Source organism: Aquarana catesbeiana, linkage group LG04 (assembly GCF_042186555.1).
Source record: "Aquarana catesbeiana isolate 2022-GZ linkage group LG04, ASM4218655v1, whole genome shotgun sequence".
Lineage (NCBI taxonomy): Eukaryota > Metazoa > Chordata > Amphibia > Anura > Ranidae > Aquarana > Aquarana catesbeiana.
Window position 1 is genome coordinate 131,630,747 of NC_133327.1, and position 16,764 is coordinate 131,647,510.

The window sequence follows — 16,764 nt, forward strand, 5'->3', positions numbered from 1 at the left end:
AACATGCTATAGGAGTTGTTGTAGATTGGGAACATGCTTTAAGAGACTAGAGGCACATTACACAAGACTACTAGATATCACTGCTATAACAGGGCAGTTGGGAAACAGATTAATGTCTGCAGGGGCCCCCAAGGGCTGCACAAAGGATTCCAAAGGGCCGCGTGCAGCCTCTGGGCCACAGGGTGGGCACTAGGGTATTCAATACTAAAAATCCATATAATGGCACAGGGCCCTGTTGAGATTGCACACAGATAAACCTATCACAACAGATCGGAATGATATTTCTTCTACTCCATACTTACAAACAAATCAGAGCTATTCCTTTTAGAATTGCTTGATCCCCAACAGCGCCAAGGGCCATAAACAGATAAACACACAATTAACAATATAAAAATGAATATAGTTAACATATCTTCACATTCCCTCACTACCTATGAGACCCAGCTCTTTATGAAAGGCCTGCGGTTTTGCCCTAATGAGAACTTTGATCTTATTAAAGATCTACAGCTTTTCACTTGCAAATTGCTATTGAAAAGCATGTATAATAAAGAGGAAAAAGATCCAACACAATATCCCAACAAAGATGAATACAAAGCTATTGATCAACTTATATCCCTGTTGGAGGAAAACAATCAGACAGACTTAATAGATCGCAATGACATTGATCATCTTAAACAACAATGTGAAGAACAAACGACGAAATCTACACAATATAGATCCTAAATTAAGAAAAAGTCTGACCGTTTCCCACCACGAGCTCAAACTCCAATGTAGCTGCCGTTCTGAAGATATAGAGAAATTGTCCGTCCAATCTACACAGAAGGACAACTTAATTCATGAGGAAAGGCAGGCTCTCTATGATTTAGCTAACAATCACTCTCTAACCATAAAACCTTCTGATAAGGGAGGAAATGTGATCATGAACAGCGAGCAGTACGCGTCCATGTGTAAAAAAAATTTGAGTAATACCAACTGGTATTGCCCTATTGCCCCAAGATTGAAAGGTTTAACAAACAATTTTATGATCTTGTTGATACAGCCTTTAGAAACAGAACTATAACAAAGAACACATGGGACTTTATTTGTACCAGTTTCCCCAAAAAACCCACATTTTATTAATTCCCAAAGATACACAATATACCAAAAACCCTCCCGGCAGACCAATTATTTTCGGGGAACGGTGCCCTCACTGAGAACTTAAGCCGTCTCATTGACAAACATCTTAGACCCCATGTGGTAAGTCTCCCCTTCAATTAAAAAGATACTATATATTTTTTGCAAATTCTTGTCAATCTTCATATACCTGCACAGGCACTTTTGGTCACCATTGACGTGAAGGCTTTATATTGCTCTATGCCCCACGAGCTAGGTCTAGCAACCATTTGGCATGTTTTAACTCAGAGGACAGGAGGAGTGGGCCTTTAATGACTTTATACTGCAGTCCCCCATGGAACACAAACCTGTACCTGGGGGATTGGGAATGAATACTCATGTCCAATGAGCAGTTGTCGATTTACACAGACCACATAGTCTTGTGGCACCGTTACATTGATGACGTTTTTATGATATGGGACAGCCTAGAAGATCTACTCAAGATCTGTCTGGAGAGACTTAACAAAGATGACTTCAATCCAACTTTTACAATGTCATACGACCCTAGTGGGGTGACTTTCCTAGATGTCACTGTCACACAAGATGACAATGACATGCTTACGGGTAGTCTTTATCGAAAAACTTATGGCTGGCATTTCGATCCTGCTTGCCTCTAGTTTTCACCCCAAACCGAAGTTGACCTCAATTCCTTAAAGTCAATATTTGAGGGCTAGAAGGAATTGCTCGAGTGAAACATCTTTCCAACAGGAAGCTAAAATACTTAAAGAGACACTCTTGGAGAGAGGGTACACAAAAACATGCCTGAAAAAGGCATATAAGGGAGCAATAAAACTACAAGAAATGAACTTTTGTATAGTAATAAAAAGAAGGTTAGCAATGATAGCAATACTACCAGAATTATGAAATTCTCAAACCAACATTCTAAAACTAAAAATACCATACAAAAGGGGAAAAGAGGAAGGACCCATGTAAATATAAAGGCACATATTTTTGTGGGGCATGCCAATATTGTAGGTATATGCACATAGACTCCTCTATTAAACTACCAAATGGACACATTTTCAAGGCACAACATTATGTGAACTGTAAGACCTGTGGGGTAGTTTATCTAATGGTATGTGATTGTGGCTCACTCTGTGGGCAAAACCAAGGTTGAGCTCTGGAAAAGGGTTTATAGACATATCCACAGTATGCAGACGTGCAGCCCAGAACTACCCTTGGGTAGGCATGTGACTACTATACATGGTGGTGTTTTCCCTAGGGTCAGATTCATCCCAGCCCCAGAGGAGGGGACTAGAATAAGCTCCTGCTCTATAGAAAGCTGAGATAAATCCTTCAGGTTAAGGCCACCATGTTCCCAGGCCTCAATGGGGCAGTTAATTTTAAGCCCTTCCTGGATGGTTTCAGGACTGATGGAAAAATAACTACCTTCTCCAGGACTACAACTGCTGACTTCCTCTGCCTTCCCCCACCATCCATGGTGTAATATCCTGTCTTTTTATATTATGATTCCATCTGATGATAGCTAGGTTATGCGGGAGCTTGGAGGTGCCCCATGCTGTGCAATTATATATTAACTATTTTATTTTTTATTTTTATTTTATTTTTTTATTCTGTCCTGCCTTGTTTTTTAAACCAATTAAAAATGCCCCATGACCACCGTCAAACTGGCCAAAATTTATACTGCTACATATCTTTGGTAAAAATAACCCAAATTAGTGTATATCATTTGGTCTTTGTGAACGTTATAGAGTCTACAAACTATGGTGCCAATCTCTGAAAATTGATCACATCTGATCAGGCCTTCAGTACATCAGGTGAATCTCATTTCTTGAGACACTAACAAGTCAGGAAAGTACAATTACCCCCCAAATGACCCCTTTTTAGAAAGTAGACATGCCAAGGTATTAAGTAAGTAGCATGGTGAGTTTTTTTAACCACTTCAGCCCCGGAAGGTTTTACCCCCTTCCTGACCAGAGCACTTTTTACAATTCGGCACTGCGTCGCTTTAACTGCTAATTGCGCGGTCGTGCAATGCTGTACCCAAACGAAATTTGCGTCCTTTTCTTCCCACAAATAGAGCTTTCTTTTGATGGTATTTGATCACCTCTGCCGTTTTTATTTTTTGCGCTATACACGGAAAAAGACCGAAAATTTTGAAAAAAAATGATATTTTCTACTTTTTGTTCTAAAAAAAATCCAATAAACTCAATTTTAGTCATACATTTAGGCCAAAATGTATTCAGCCACATGTCTTTGGTAAAAAAAATGTCAATAAGTGTATATTTATTGGTTTGCGCAAAAGTTATAGCGCCTACAAACTAGGGTACATTTTCTGGAATTTACACAGCCTTTAATTTATGACTGCCTATGTCGTTTCTTGAGGTGCTAAAATGGCAGGGCAGTACAAAACCCCCACAAATGACCCCATTTTGGAAAGTAGACACCCCAAGGAAATTGCTGAGAGGCATGTTGAGCCCATTGAATATTCATTTTTTTTGTCCCAAGTGATTGAATAATGACAAAAAAAAAAACAAAAACAAAAAAAATTACAAAAAGTTGTCACTAAATGATATATTGCTCACACAGGCCATGGGCATATGTGGAATTGCACCCCAAAATACATTTAGCTACTTCTCCTGAGTACGGGGATACCACATGTGTGGGACTTTTAGGGAGCCTAGCCGCGTACGGGGCCCCGAAAACCAAGCACCGCCTTCAGGATTTCTAAGGGTGTAAATTTTTGATTTCACTCTTCACTGCCTATCACAGTTTCGGAGGCCATGGAATGCCCAGGTGGCACAAACCCCCCCAAATGACCCCATTTTGGAAAGTAGACACCCCAAGCTATTTGCTGAGAGGCATGGTGAGTATTTTGCAGCTCTCATTTGTTTTTGAAAATAAAGAAAGACGAGAAAAAACATTTTTTTTTTTCTTTTTTCAATTTTCAAAACTTTGTGACAAAAAGTGAGGTCTGCAAAATACTCACTATACCTCTCATCAAATAGCTTGGGGTGTCTACTTTCCAAAATGGGGTCATTTGGGGGGGGTTTTTGCCACCTGGGCATTCCATGGCCTCCGAAACTGTGATAGGCAGTGAAGAGTGAAATCAAAAATTTACGGCCTTAGAAAGCCTGAAGGCGGTGCTTGGTTTTTGGGGTCCCGTACGCGGCTAGGCTCCCAAAAAGTCTCACACATGTGGTATCCCCGTACTCAGGAGAAGCAACAGAATGCATTTTGGGGTGTAATTTCACATATTCCCATGGCATGTTTGAGCAATATATCATTTAGTGACAACTTTGCGCAAAAAAAAATAAAAAAAATAAAAAATTGTCTCTTTCCCGCAACTTGTGTCACAATATAAAATATTCCATGGACTCGACATGCCTCTCAGCAAATAGCTTGGGGTGTCTACTTTCCAAAATGGGGTCATTTGGGGGGGTTTTGAACTGTCCTGGCATTTTATGCACAACATTTAGAAGCTTATGTCACACATCACCCACTCTTCTAGCCACTTGAAGACAAAGCCCTTTCTGACACTTTTTGATTACATAAAAAAATAATTTTTTTTTGCAAGAAAATTACTTTGAACCCCCAAACATTATATATTTTTTTAAAGCAAATACCCTACAGATTAAAATGGTGGGTGTTTCATTTTTTTTTTTCACACAGTATTTGCGCAGCGATTTTTCAAACGCATTTTTTGGGGAAAAAACACACTTTTTTCAATTTTAATGCACTAAAACACACTATATTGCCCAAATGTTTGATGAAATAAAAAAGATGATCTTAGGCCGATTACATGGATACCAAACATGACATGCTTTAAAATTGCGCACAAACGTGCAGTGGCGACAAACTAAATACATTTTTAAAAGCCTTTAAAAGCCTTTACAGGTTACCACTTTAGATTTACAGAGGAGGTCTACTGCTAAAATTACTGCCCTCGATCTGACGTTCGCGGTGATACCTCACATGCATGGTGCAATTGCTGTTTACATTTGACGCCAGACCGACGCTTGCGTTCGCCTTAGCGCGAGAGCAGGGGGGACAGGGGTGCTTTTTTTTTTTTTTTTCTTTATTATTATTATTTTTTTTTATCTTATTTTAAAACTGTTCCTTTCATTTTTTTTTTTTTTTTAAATCATTTTTATTATCTCAGGGAATGTAAATATCCCCTATCATAGCAATAGGTAGTGACAGGTACTCTTTTTATGAAGAAATTGGGGTCTATTAGACCCTAGATTTCTCCTCTGCCCTCAAAGCATCTGACCACACCAAGATCGGTGTGATAAAATGCTTTCCCAATTTCCCAATGGCGCTGTTTACATCCGGCGAAATCTAAGTCATAAAATGCTCGTAGCTTCCGGTTTCTTAGGCCATAGAGATGTTTGGAGCCACTCTGGTCTCTGATCAGCTCTATGGTCAGCTGGCTGAATCACCGGCTGCATTCTCAGGTTCCCTGTTGAGACAGGAGAGCCAGAGAAAAACACGGAAGACTTTGGGGGGGCATTCCCTCCCACTGCTTGTAAAAGCAGTCTAGAGGCTAATTAGCCGCTAGGATTGCTTTTACATGAAAGCCGACCGCTGGCTGAAAAGAATGATACCAAGATGATACCTAAACCTGCAGGCATCATTCTGGTATAACCACTCAAAGTCGTGAATGGCGTACCTGAAGACAAAAAAATGGTTAACAATAAAGCACAGTAAACGGTAAAGTATAAAAAATTGCATACCTGAAAAGCAAACATGATAAAACATAATAACAATAAAACATTGCAGAATAGAATACAGTAAAAAAGAGCAGAACAATAGAGAGAGAATAGAGAGAGAGAGAACAATAAAACGACAACTATTATTTTTTATTTTATATTTTTGCTTGTGTTTTTTTTTTTTTTTTCTGTTTACACTTTTTTTTGTAACTAACTTTTATAACTGTAACCGGTTCCAGGTTCGGGTCTCTCAAAATGCGATGGCATCTTGGGAGACCCTGTGAAAGTGTGCCTAGTCTGTGCAATGCTGTACCCTACGCTAATACTCAACTAGTGAATGGTAGCGTTCAAAACATTCACCAATGCAAAGACCAGGATTGTCAGGACAGGAGGGACAATAATAGCGGGTGTCACGCCTATATCCGCGCTTGCTGCAGACACGACATCTTTTTTCGGGGGGTTCGTTGGGTAGGGGTACTCGGGAGGACATAAAGAAAATGCCTCTCATGCAGCCGACTGCATTTGGTTGGGGATGTGAATGGGGGAAGTACGGGCGCTGCAGAAGTGGTGGGTTCCCAATTAGGATTGGCGAATGCAGCAGGAAGGGCATTATGGGCACGACGGGCCTGTGTTTGTCTTCTTGGTGGCAGCGGGACACTACTTGTGCTTGCCACCTCACCAGCTTGAACTGCACTTATGGGACTCGCCACGTCACCAAGTGTTACTGCAGTGCGGGTTTGACTACGACCGGGGTGTACTAGGCCGCTGGTGCTTGCCAGTTCACCAAAACGCTACCAAAAAAACTGTTAACGATCGCAGGGATCAGGCCTGACTCTGCGAACGCTGCAGTTATTTGTTTAGTGTTTTGTAAGTGACAGGGATCGATCGATACTGCACTTGGGTGGGCTGGGCTGGGCCGAGCAGAGGGGAAAAACGCAGGTGCTAGCGGGTATCTGGGCTGATCCCGCTAACACTGCGTTTTTGGGAACCCTAAACTGCTGGGGACGCCAGTATAGATCTGATCGGATCAGATATTGATCCGTTCAGATACTATACCACTAAGGGAGGTGTACGGTGCGTGCGTGGGTGTTAGCAGTACTGGCGCTAACCTGACGCTGCCTGGGGCTGGTGCTTGCCAGTTCACCAAAACGCTACCAAGAAAACTGTTAGCGATCGCAGGGATCAGGCCTGACTCTGCGAACGCTGCAGTTATTTGTTTAGTGTTTTGTAAGTGACAGTGATCGATCGATACTGCACTTGGGTGGGCTGGGCTGGGCCGGGCGGAGGGGAAAAACGCAGGTGCTAGCAGGTATCTGGGCTGATCCCGCTAACACTGCGTTTTTGGGAACCCTAAACTGCTGGGGACGCTAGTATAGATCTGATCAGATCAGATATTGATGCGTTCAGATACTATACCACTAAGGGAGGCATATGCTGCGTGCGTGGGTGTTAGCGGTACTGGCGCTAATCTAACGCTGCCTGGGGCGACGCATATCACCGCCGGGCGATCAGGGGGCTAAACCTTTATTCGGTAATAAACGGCGGGTGCCCTGACACTATAAAAAATAAACGAACTAACCAGCGTCACCCGTAACACTTATACGGTGATCAGTGGTGAAAGGGTTAACTAGGGGGCAATCAAGGGGTTAAAACATTTATTAGATAGTATATGGGGGTCCCTGACGCTATAAAACGCTGACGGCGAACCTAAATATTTACGTCCCTAACTAGCGTCACCAGCGACACTAATACAGCGATCAGAAAAATGATCGCTTAGTGACACTGATGACAGGGGGTGATCAAGGGGTTAAAACTTTATTAGGGGGGGTTAGGGGGGTACCCTAGACCTAAAGGGGGCTACCACTCACTGCCCTAACACTGTAACTGTCACAAACTGACACCATGCAGTAATCAGAAAAAAAAAAAATACTGCTTGGTGTCAGTTTGTGACGGGGGGGGGGTGGTTGGGGGGGGATCGGGGGGCGATCGGGGGGGGGATCGGGGGTGTTTAGTGTGCCTGGCATGTTCCACTGTGTTGTGTGTAGTGTTGTGCACTTACATGTCTTCTCTCCTCGGCGCTGGAACGGAAACTGCCGAGCCGAGGAGAGATGACATCACATCCTCTGCCTGTGTGAAACTACACACAGGCAGGGGAGGATTCCGATTGGCTGGGAGCGATCGCGAGGGGGGGGCCACGATCGGATGGTCTCCCCCTCGCCTCCCAATGCTCCCAGTCACAAGCCGACCGCCGCTGGCACCGGGGGGGGTCCGATCGGACCCCCCGCCCGCGGGAGGCAGATCACGTACAGGTACGTGATTCTGCCTGCCCGTGCCATTCTGCTGACGTATATCTACGTTAGGCGGTCGGCAAGTGGTTAAGTTGTAATTTTTTTCCCACAATTCTTTGCAAAATAAAGATTTTTTTTTCTTTTTACAAAATTGTCATATCATGTTATTTCTCACACACAGCATATGCATACAACAAATTACACCCCAAAATACATTCTGCTACTCTTCCTGAGTATGGCGATACCACATGTGTGAGACTTTTACTCAGCCTGGCCACATGCAAAGGACCAACATTGAAGTAGCACCTTCAGGCGTTCTACGAGCATGAATGACATACAGTGGGGACGGAAAGTATTCAGACCCCCTTACATTTTTCAATCTTTGTTATATTGCAGCCATTTGCTAAAATCATTTAAGTTCATTTTTTTTCCTCATTAATGTACACACAGCACCCCATATTGACAGAAAAACACAGAATTGTTGACATTTTTGCAGATTTATTAAAAAGAAAAACTGAAATATCACATGGTCCTAAGTATTCAGACACTTTTCTGTGACACTCATATATTTAACTCGGGTGCTGTCCATTTCTTCTGATCATCCTTGAAATGGTTCTACACCTTCATTTGAGTCCAGCTGTGTTTGATTATACTGATTGGACTTGATTAGGAAAGCCACACTCCTGTCTATATAAGACCTTACAGCTCACAGTACATGTCAGAGCAAATGAGAATCATGAGGTCAAAGGAACTGCCTGAAGAGCTCAGAGACAGAATTGTGGCAAGGCACAGATCTGGTCAAGGTTACAAAAAATTTCTGCTGCACTTAAGGTTCCTAAGAGCACAGTGGCCTCCATAATCCTTAAATGGAAGATGTTTGGGACAACCAGAACCCTTCCTAGAGCTGGCCGTCCGGCCAAACTGAGGTATCAGGGGAGAACAGCCTTGGTGAGAGAGGTAAAGAAGAACCCAAAGATCACTGTGGCTGAGCTCCAGAGATGCAGTCGGGAGATGGGAGAAAGTTGTAGAAAGTCAACCATCACTGCAGGCCTCCACCAGTCGGAACTTTATGGCACAGTGGCCCGACGGAAGCCTCTCCTCAGTGCAAGACACATGAAAGCCCACACGGAGTTTGCTAAAAAACACCTGAAGGACTCCAAGATGGTGAGAAATAAGATTCTCTGGTCTGATGAGACCAAGATAGAACTTTTTGGCCTTAATTCTAAGCGTTATGTGTGGAGAAAAGCAGGCACTGCTCATCACCTGTCCAATACAGTCCCAACAGTGAAGCATGGTGGTGGCAGCATCATGCTGTGGGGGTGTTTTTCAGCTGCAGGGACAGGACGACTGGTTGCAATCGAGGGAAAGATGAATGCAGCCAAGTACAGGGATATCCTGGATGAAAACCTTCTCCAGAGTGCTCAGGACCTCAGACTGGGCCGAAGGTTTACCTTCCAACAAGATAATGACCCTAAGCACACAGCTAAAATAACAAAGGAGTGGCTTCACAACAACTCCATGACTGTTCTTGAATGGCCCAGCCAGAGCCCTGACTTAAACCCAATTGAGCATCTCTGGAGAGACCTAAAAATGGCTGTCCACCAACGTTTACCATCCAAACTGACAGAACTGGAGAGTATCTCCAAGGAGGAATGGCAGAGGATCCCCAAATCCAGATGTGAAAAACTTGTTGCATCTTTCCCAAAAAGACTCATGGCTGTATTAGATCAAAAGGGTGCTTCTACTAAATACTGAGTAAAGGGGTCTGAATACTTAGGACCATGTGATATTTCAGTTTTTCTTTTTTAATAAATCTGCAAAAATGTCAACAATTCTGTGTTATTCTGTCAATATGGGGTGCTGTGTGTACATTAATGAGGAAAAAATTAACTTAAATGATTTTAGCAAATGGCTGCAATATAACAAAGAGTGAAAAATGTAAGGAGGTCTGAATACTTTCCATACCCACTGTATCTCATTTCTCAACCACCTATTACACTTTTGAAGGCCCTGGAGCACCAGGACAATGGAATTGCCCACAAAATGACCCCATTTTGGAAAGCAAACACCCCAACGTATAATCTATGAGGTATAATGAGTCTTTTGAACAGTTCATTTTTTTTTCAGAAGTTTTTGGAAAATGTGGGGAAAAAAATGAAATGATTTTTTTTTTTTTTTTTACAAAGTTGTCAATTTATAAGATATTTCTAACACATAGCATGTATATAGCAAAAATTACACCCCAAAATACATTCTGCTACTCTTCCCGAGTATGGCGATACGACATGTGTGAGACTTTTACACAGCCTGGCCGCATACAGAGGACCAACATTGAAGTAGCACCTTCAGGCGTTCTAGGAGCATAAATTACAAATCTCATTTCATTCCTACCTATCACACTTTTGAAGGTCCTTGAGCACCAGGACAGTGGAATTACCCACAAAATGACCCCATTTTGGAAAGCAAACACCCCAACATATATTCTATGAGGCATGGGCTGCAAATTGGTACTCGGGTACTCTGATGGGCTGCAGATAGGTACTCGGGTACTCTGATGGGCTGGAGACAGGTACTCGGGTAACTTGATGAGCTGCAGACAGGCACTCGGGTACTCTAATGGGATGGTGACAGGTGCTCGGTTACTCTGATGGGCTGGTGACAGGTACTCGGGTACTCTGATGGGCTACAGATAGGTACTCTGATGGGCTGGTGACTGGTATTCGGGTACTCTGAAGGGCGGTGATAGGTACTCGGTACTCATATGGACTGTGACGGGTACTCAGATGGACTGTGACAGGTACTCGGGTACTCAGATGGACTGTGACAGGTACTCGGGTACTCAGATGGACTGTGACAGGTACTCGGGTACTCAGATGGACTGTGACAGGTACTCGGGTACTCAGATGGACTGTGACAGGTACTCGGGTACTCAGATGGACTGTGACAGGTACTCGGGTACTCAGATGGACTGTGACTGGTACTCGGGTACTCAGATGGACTGTGACAGGTACTCGGGTACTCAGATGGACTGTGACAGGTACTCAGGTACTCTGATGAACTGTGACAGTTACTCGGGTACTCTGATGGACTGTGACAGGTACTCATATAGACTGACAGGTACTCATATGGACTGTGATAGGTACTATGATGGGTGATGACAGGTCCTCTTTATTGGGGGGGGCAATCAGTGTGATTAGTGTACACTGTAAGCGGTAACGAGATGTTACCGCAATCTTTTTCTCACACACGATCGGTGTATGAGGAGGAGAACCTGGTAACATCTCGTTACCGCGGTTTGTTGACATTTAGTGATTGGCTGTGAAAGGTTCACAGCAATCACGTGGTAAAGAGCCGCCCGCCAATGGCTGTTTACCAGTCTCAGTGGCGAGCAGTGTTCCCGGGAACACGTCACCACCGACGTGCATGCGCAGCATGCCCGCGATCACGCGCATGCGCCGTGCACAGTGACGCGGAACCATCTGTGATCACATGGTAAACAGCCATGACCAATGGCTGTTCACCCCCCTCGGTGGCGAGCAGTGTCTCCGTGACACGCCGCCTCCGAAGGAAATGGAGGGCCGTCATATGACGCCCTCCGAGAACGAGAGCCGCCTTTAGATCCACTTTAACCGCTTTCCGCCGCCGTCCGTCATATGGTGGCCAGGCGGCAGAAATCGGTTAAAGTGGATCTAAAGGCATAAGGTTTTTACTTTAATGTATTCTATGCATTAAGATAAAAAAACACTCGGCATGCCCCCCCAAATATTCACCTGAGCCCAATCTCGATCCAGCGATGTGCACGAGAGCAGCAGCTCGTTGGATCTCTCTCTCTTCACTGGACAGAGAGCCAGCAGCAGGAGCCATTGGCTCCTGCTGCTGTCAATCACAGCCAGTGAGGAGAGGGGGGTGGGGCCGAGTAGTGGCTAGTGTGTCAATGGACAAACAGAGCTGGCTCGGGAGCGAGCATGCACAAGTGCCCCGGCTTGCTATAGAGGCACTTGGCAGGGGGGAGACCAGGAACACCGGCGATGGACCCGAGAAGAGGAGGTTCGAGGCTGCTCTGTGCAAAACCTTTAAGAATGCCATCTTTGTTATTTTTAAAATATAAAAATTGTGCTTTTAGAATTACTTTAATGCCACCAAGCATACCATAGCCGCTCAAGGAAAACCCAATGCTGAAGTTCACAAAGTCAAAACCTTCAGGTCGAATTTACACATAGTGCAGTGACAGGCATTTTACTGCATTGTAAAACACCCGTCACAATTTTTTCCCATTCACACTGTAAAATAACGTTTGCGCAAAAAAAAAAGAAGCCATGTGTGATGTGCTGAATCGCACACCACACTGCCCCTACCACGGTCAGGAACAGAACGCTGCCGGAGAGGTAAAGTGGTTAAGCTCTATGGGGGGTGGAGCAAAAATGCATTGGGTGTGTGGCCTAGTGGGGGGCCCAGGCTGAGGTTGTCTCTTCCACTATATCACATGCGTGAATGTGCGGCATTGGGGATTCCTTCTCTCCTCTTTTTAGCTGCCTGCAGAAATCTGTTTTAGTGTGAATTTGCACCTAAATGGCAATTAAGGGTGAGGTTTTAACCTTTAAACCTCTTTAGGTATTGTACATACAGTAATTTTCCACTCTGGCATAGGCTTCTACCCGTTTTAGCCATTTTATAGAATGCCAATAGATCTGCACGGCAGTTCTCCCTCTTGTCTCTCCTCATGTGGCCCACTAAGGCCAAGATAAATTAAGCAAAAGGAGGAGAGAGAAGCGCAGAGCCAATCCTTTAAACGGCTTAGGAATCTATTCAGTATACAAGTATAAGACAACACTAAAAACTTGCGTGAAAAATGTTGGAGCACTTGCAGAGTGCTAGAGCGGGTGGGAGCTGCAGTGTCACGGGAGCACAGGAGGACCGCCAGAAAGTCTCTATTGAGGGATCCACAAGTGCCGTGTGTCGTGCTGGAGCCTTGATAATCCTCATGGAGACGTCGGCTGTGTGTCTCTGGGTGGGAGTGGTCCAGGGCTGTCAAAATGGGGATCCGCTCACACGCTGTCTGGCCAATCAGAACGCGTTTCGAAGGCACGGTCTCGCCTTCATCATAAATGATAAATTAAGCCCCCATATAATATAGAATGTGTTTAATTTGCATTTTCAATTCATGGTCAGTAGTCATTTATATTTCAGCATAGAGGCCTAGTAGGCTCTAATTCAATATAGCATTGATGGCCCTGCCACTGTAAAAATGGATGTAGGAATGACACAGAGTTCACACTAATGCAAAGTGCAGTGCTCTGACATGTTTATTGTTAGTAGGGAAAACACATTTAACACTTTTTGCAGGTTTTGTAATCCCAAATTGGGGTCTGAGCTCCCCCAATAAGCTTGAAGGGTCCCCCATGAAAGAAAGTGACTGTGAGACTGGGTCCAAAATTAATAATCTGTGGTGAGCCAAATTTATTATTCTTTTACATGATGACACTACAGTCAATTATCAAATGGATATGAGATGAATGATCTTGGGGCTGTCTGCTCTACTGGTGTATCTTTGTTATTTGTCCACATTATTTGTATCTTCTGTAAAACTATTCCCATAAGATGTTGGACCGGATGCTGTGTATGGTCTCGTCTGGTGCTTGGAGGCAAGTGTTAAAAGAATCTTTTATAAAGCAACATCAATGAAGCAACAAAAATGGGTGGGACTTTATATGAAGCTCATGGTAACAAAATGAATAGAATGGTGGATAGTAAAATATTTAATGATACATAGATACCTGTTTACATACATTAAATTTCATATACATAGAAATGCACATTTCCATTGTGCCAATTTCTAAAATGGTAATATCTGGTAACATATTTATAAACATTAATCACATGAGAAGATTAAGGAGTCCACCAATATTCATGATTGGGTATACACAATTGAAAGATAGCATCTGCACAGTCTATGGTCTTTCTGATCTCTGTCACAAAAAAAATGTATATATGAGCACATATCTTAGTGGACATATAATTGAAGTAAACGACATCTGGTAGCTTGGCGCATTTTGCAGCTTTAAGCCGCTCCTCAGGAGCAGACATGTGATGTTTCTGTAATGGGAGAGTAAATTAACTAGGTAAACTAGCTTGTATCAATATAGGGGAGGATAGATAGAAAACACCCCCCTCTCTATTTGAAACAAAATCACTTACAGATGTATGTGCACTTAATGGCACGATGTCAGGGACCGTGGGCCATCCGAGGGCATCAGTATCAGGAGCTGAGGGGGCATGTTCAGTGGCGGCACCCATCACAGACAACGCCCCAAGCAGATCCGGGCACACCGAGCACTCCTGGTGTAAACCCGGGAAACATCATTGTTGAGTGAGTCTATTAAGTAAACCAATATTGTGAGTGAATTAATAATTAACCGCTTGGCATCCGCGCTATAGCCGAATGACGGCTACAGCGCGGACCTGAATTCCCGGGAGGCCGTCATATGACGGCCTCCCCTGTGCACGTGCCCTGCGCGCGCCCTGCAGGGCGCGCGTGGAGCGCGCTGTGATTACCGAGTCACAGACTCGGGTGATCACCGATCTGTGTAAGGGGCCGGTCCCGGCCCCTTACCATGTGATCAGCTGTCAGCCAATGACAGCTGATCACATGATCAAAACAAAAGCTCTGTGATCGTTTTTTTTTTTCTCCTCGCGCTGACAGTGCGAGGAGAAAAAAAAGCCGATCACCGGCTCAGCAGCAAGGGACATCGGTCCCGAAGAGGAGGAGGCAATAATGCCTCATACGTGCCTCAATTGTGCCACAAGTACCCCCTGCCAGTGCCACCTGTTATTGCCACATCACAGTGCCCACAGTGCCCACCAGTGCCACGTATCAATGCCCATAAGTGCCACCTATCAATGCCTACAAATGCCACCTATCAATGCCCACCATTGCCACCTAACAATGCCCACCAGTGGTGCCAATCAGTGCCACCTAGCAGTGTACAAGATCAGTGCCCATTATTGCCACCAATCAGTGCCCATCACTGCCACCCATCAGTGCCCATCACTGCCACCTATCAGTGCCCATTGGTGCCGCCTCATCAGCGTACATCAATGAAGGAGAAAAATTACCCTTTTAAAAAATTTTATAACAAAATATAAAAAAAAAAAATTTTTTTTTTAAAATTCGGTCTTTTTAAATTTTTTTAACAAAAAATAAAAACCGCAGAGGTGATCGAATGCCACCAAAAGAAAGCTCTATTTGTGGGGAAAAAATGATAAAAATTTCATTTGGGTACAGTGTTGCATGACCGCGCAATTGTCATTCAAAGTGCGACAGTGCTGAAAGCTGAAAATTGGTCTGGATAGGAGGGGGGTTTAAGTGCCCGGTAAGCAAGTGGTTAAAAGTGAGGATGGACTGGATGGGAAAGGTGGTTGGTGCAAAAATGAAAAACAATATGGTTGTGACTAAGCAGAGGAGGTGAGCATCTCCTTTTACAGGTTTCTGCAGAGAAGTCAGGGAACAACATCATATGGGTATCTTCATAACGCAGCTCTTGATGTTTCCTGGATTTTGCCAAGATCATGTCACAGTCCGTGTAGTTCAGGAATCTAACCAAGAACGGCCGTGGGAATTCACCAGGGGGACGTCTGCCAGTGGGGACCTTGTAAGCCTGTTCCACCATGTAGGTGGGGGGGGGGTTCCCCCAGGTCTAGGAGCTGTTTGAAGAATTATTCTGCAAATGTGGTCGGCTTGGCCCCTTCAGCCCCCTCTGGTAGCCCCACCACTCACATTGTTCCTTCTCTGCCTGTCTTCTGTGTCATCAGCCCTATGTTGCAACGCTTTCACCCTGTCTTGCAGCTCAGATAGTTGATTGCCTTGAGAATGAGAGGCATCCTCCACCTCTGATATCCTGTCCTCAGCTACTGTGAGTCTGCCTGAATTTTATCCAGGTCATGTCGGATTAATGTGCACTCTGTGGCTAGATGGTCAATACGTACCATCACAGCAGCCTTACTTGCATCGATCACCTCCAGGATGGGCCTAGTGATGGCATCCTGTGGGTTATCCTGATCAGGAGAGGCCGGTAGGGATACTACAGGGTCCGGACAACAATCTCAATTGTTGGACTGGTTTCCCTCCCTCCCTTCAAGAACCAGGTATTTATCAGACCCTCACAAGCCATCCACTCCCCTTATCCCACTCACTTTCCCCTCCCCTGTAACCGGGTGTCTTGGTGGCGACCTTTCACTAGGGTCCTCCACCTCCACTCCCGCTTAGTCACAACCATATTGTTTTTCATTTTTGCACCAACTACCTTTGCCATCCATTTCATCCTCACTTTTATTTATTAATTCACTCACATAGCCCCAATATTGGTTTACTTGATTGATTCACTCAACACTGATGTTTCCCAGGTTTACACCAGGAGTGCTCGGTGTGCCTGGATCCACCTGGGGCATTGTCTGTGAAGGGTGCCGCCGCTGAACCTGCCCCCTCAGCTCCTGATACTGATGCCCTTGGGTGGCCCACGGTCCCTCACATCGTGCCATTAAGTGCACATACATCTGTAAGTGATCTTGTTTCAAATAGAGGGGGGGGGGTGTTTTCTATCTATCTATTTCTTCCCCTATATTGATACAAGCTAGTTTACTTAGTTAATTTACTC

The 16,764-nt window shown here is 44.3% G+C and overlaps 1 long non-coding RNA gene across 2 annotated transcripts in view; it reads left to right on the forward strand.

Moving 5' to 3' along the window:
* Positions 1-16,764, forward strand: part of LOC141139489 (uncharacterized) — a 102,653-nt gene that overhangs the window by 38,789 nt on the left and 47,100 nt on the right. The window lies entirely within an intron of this gene.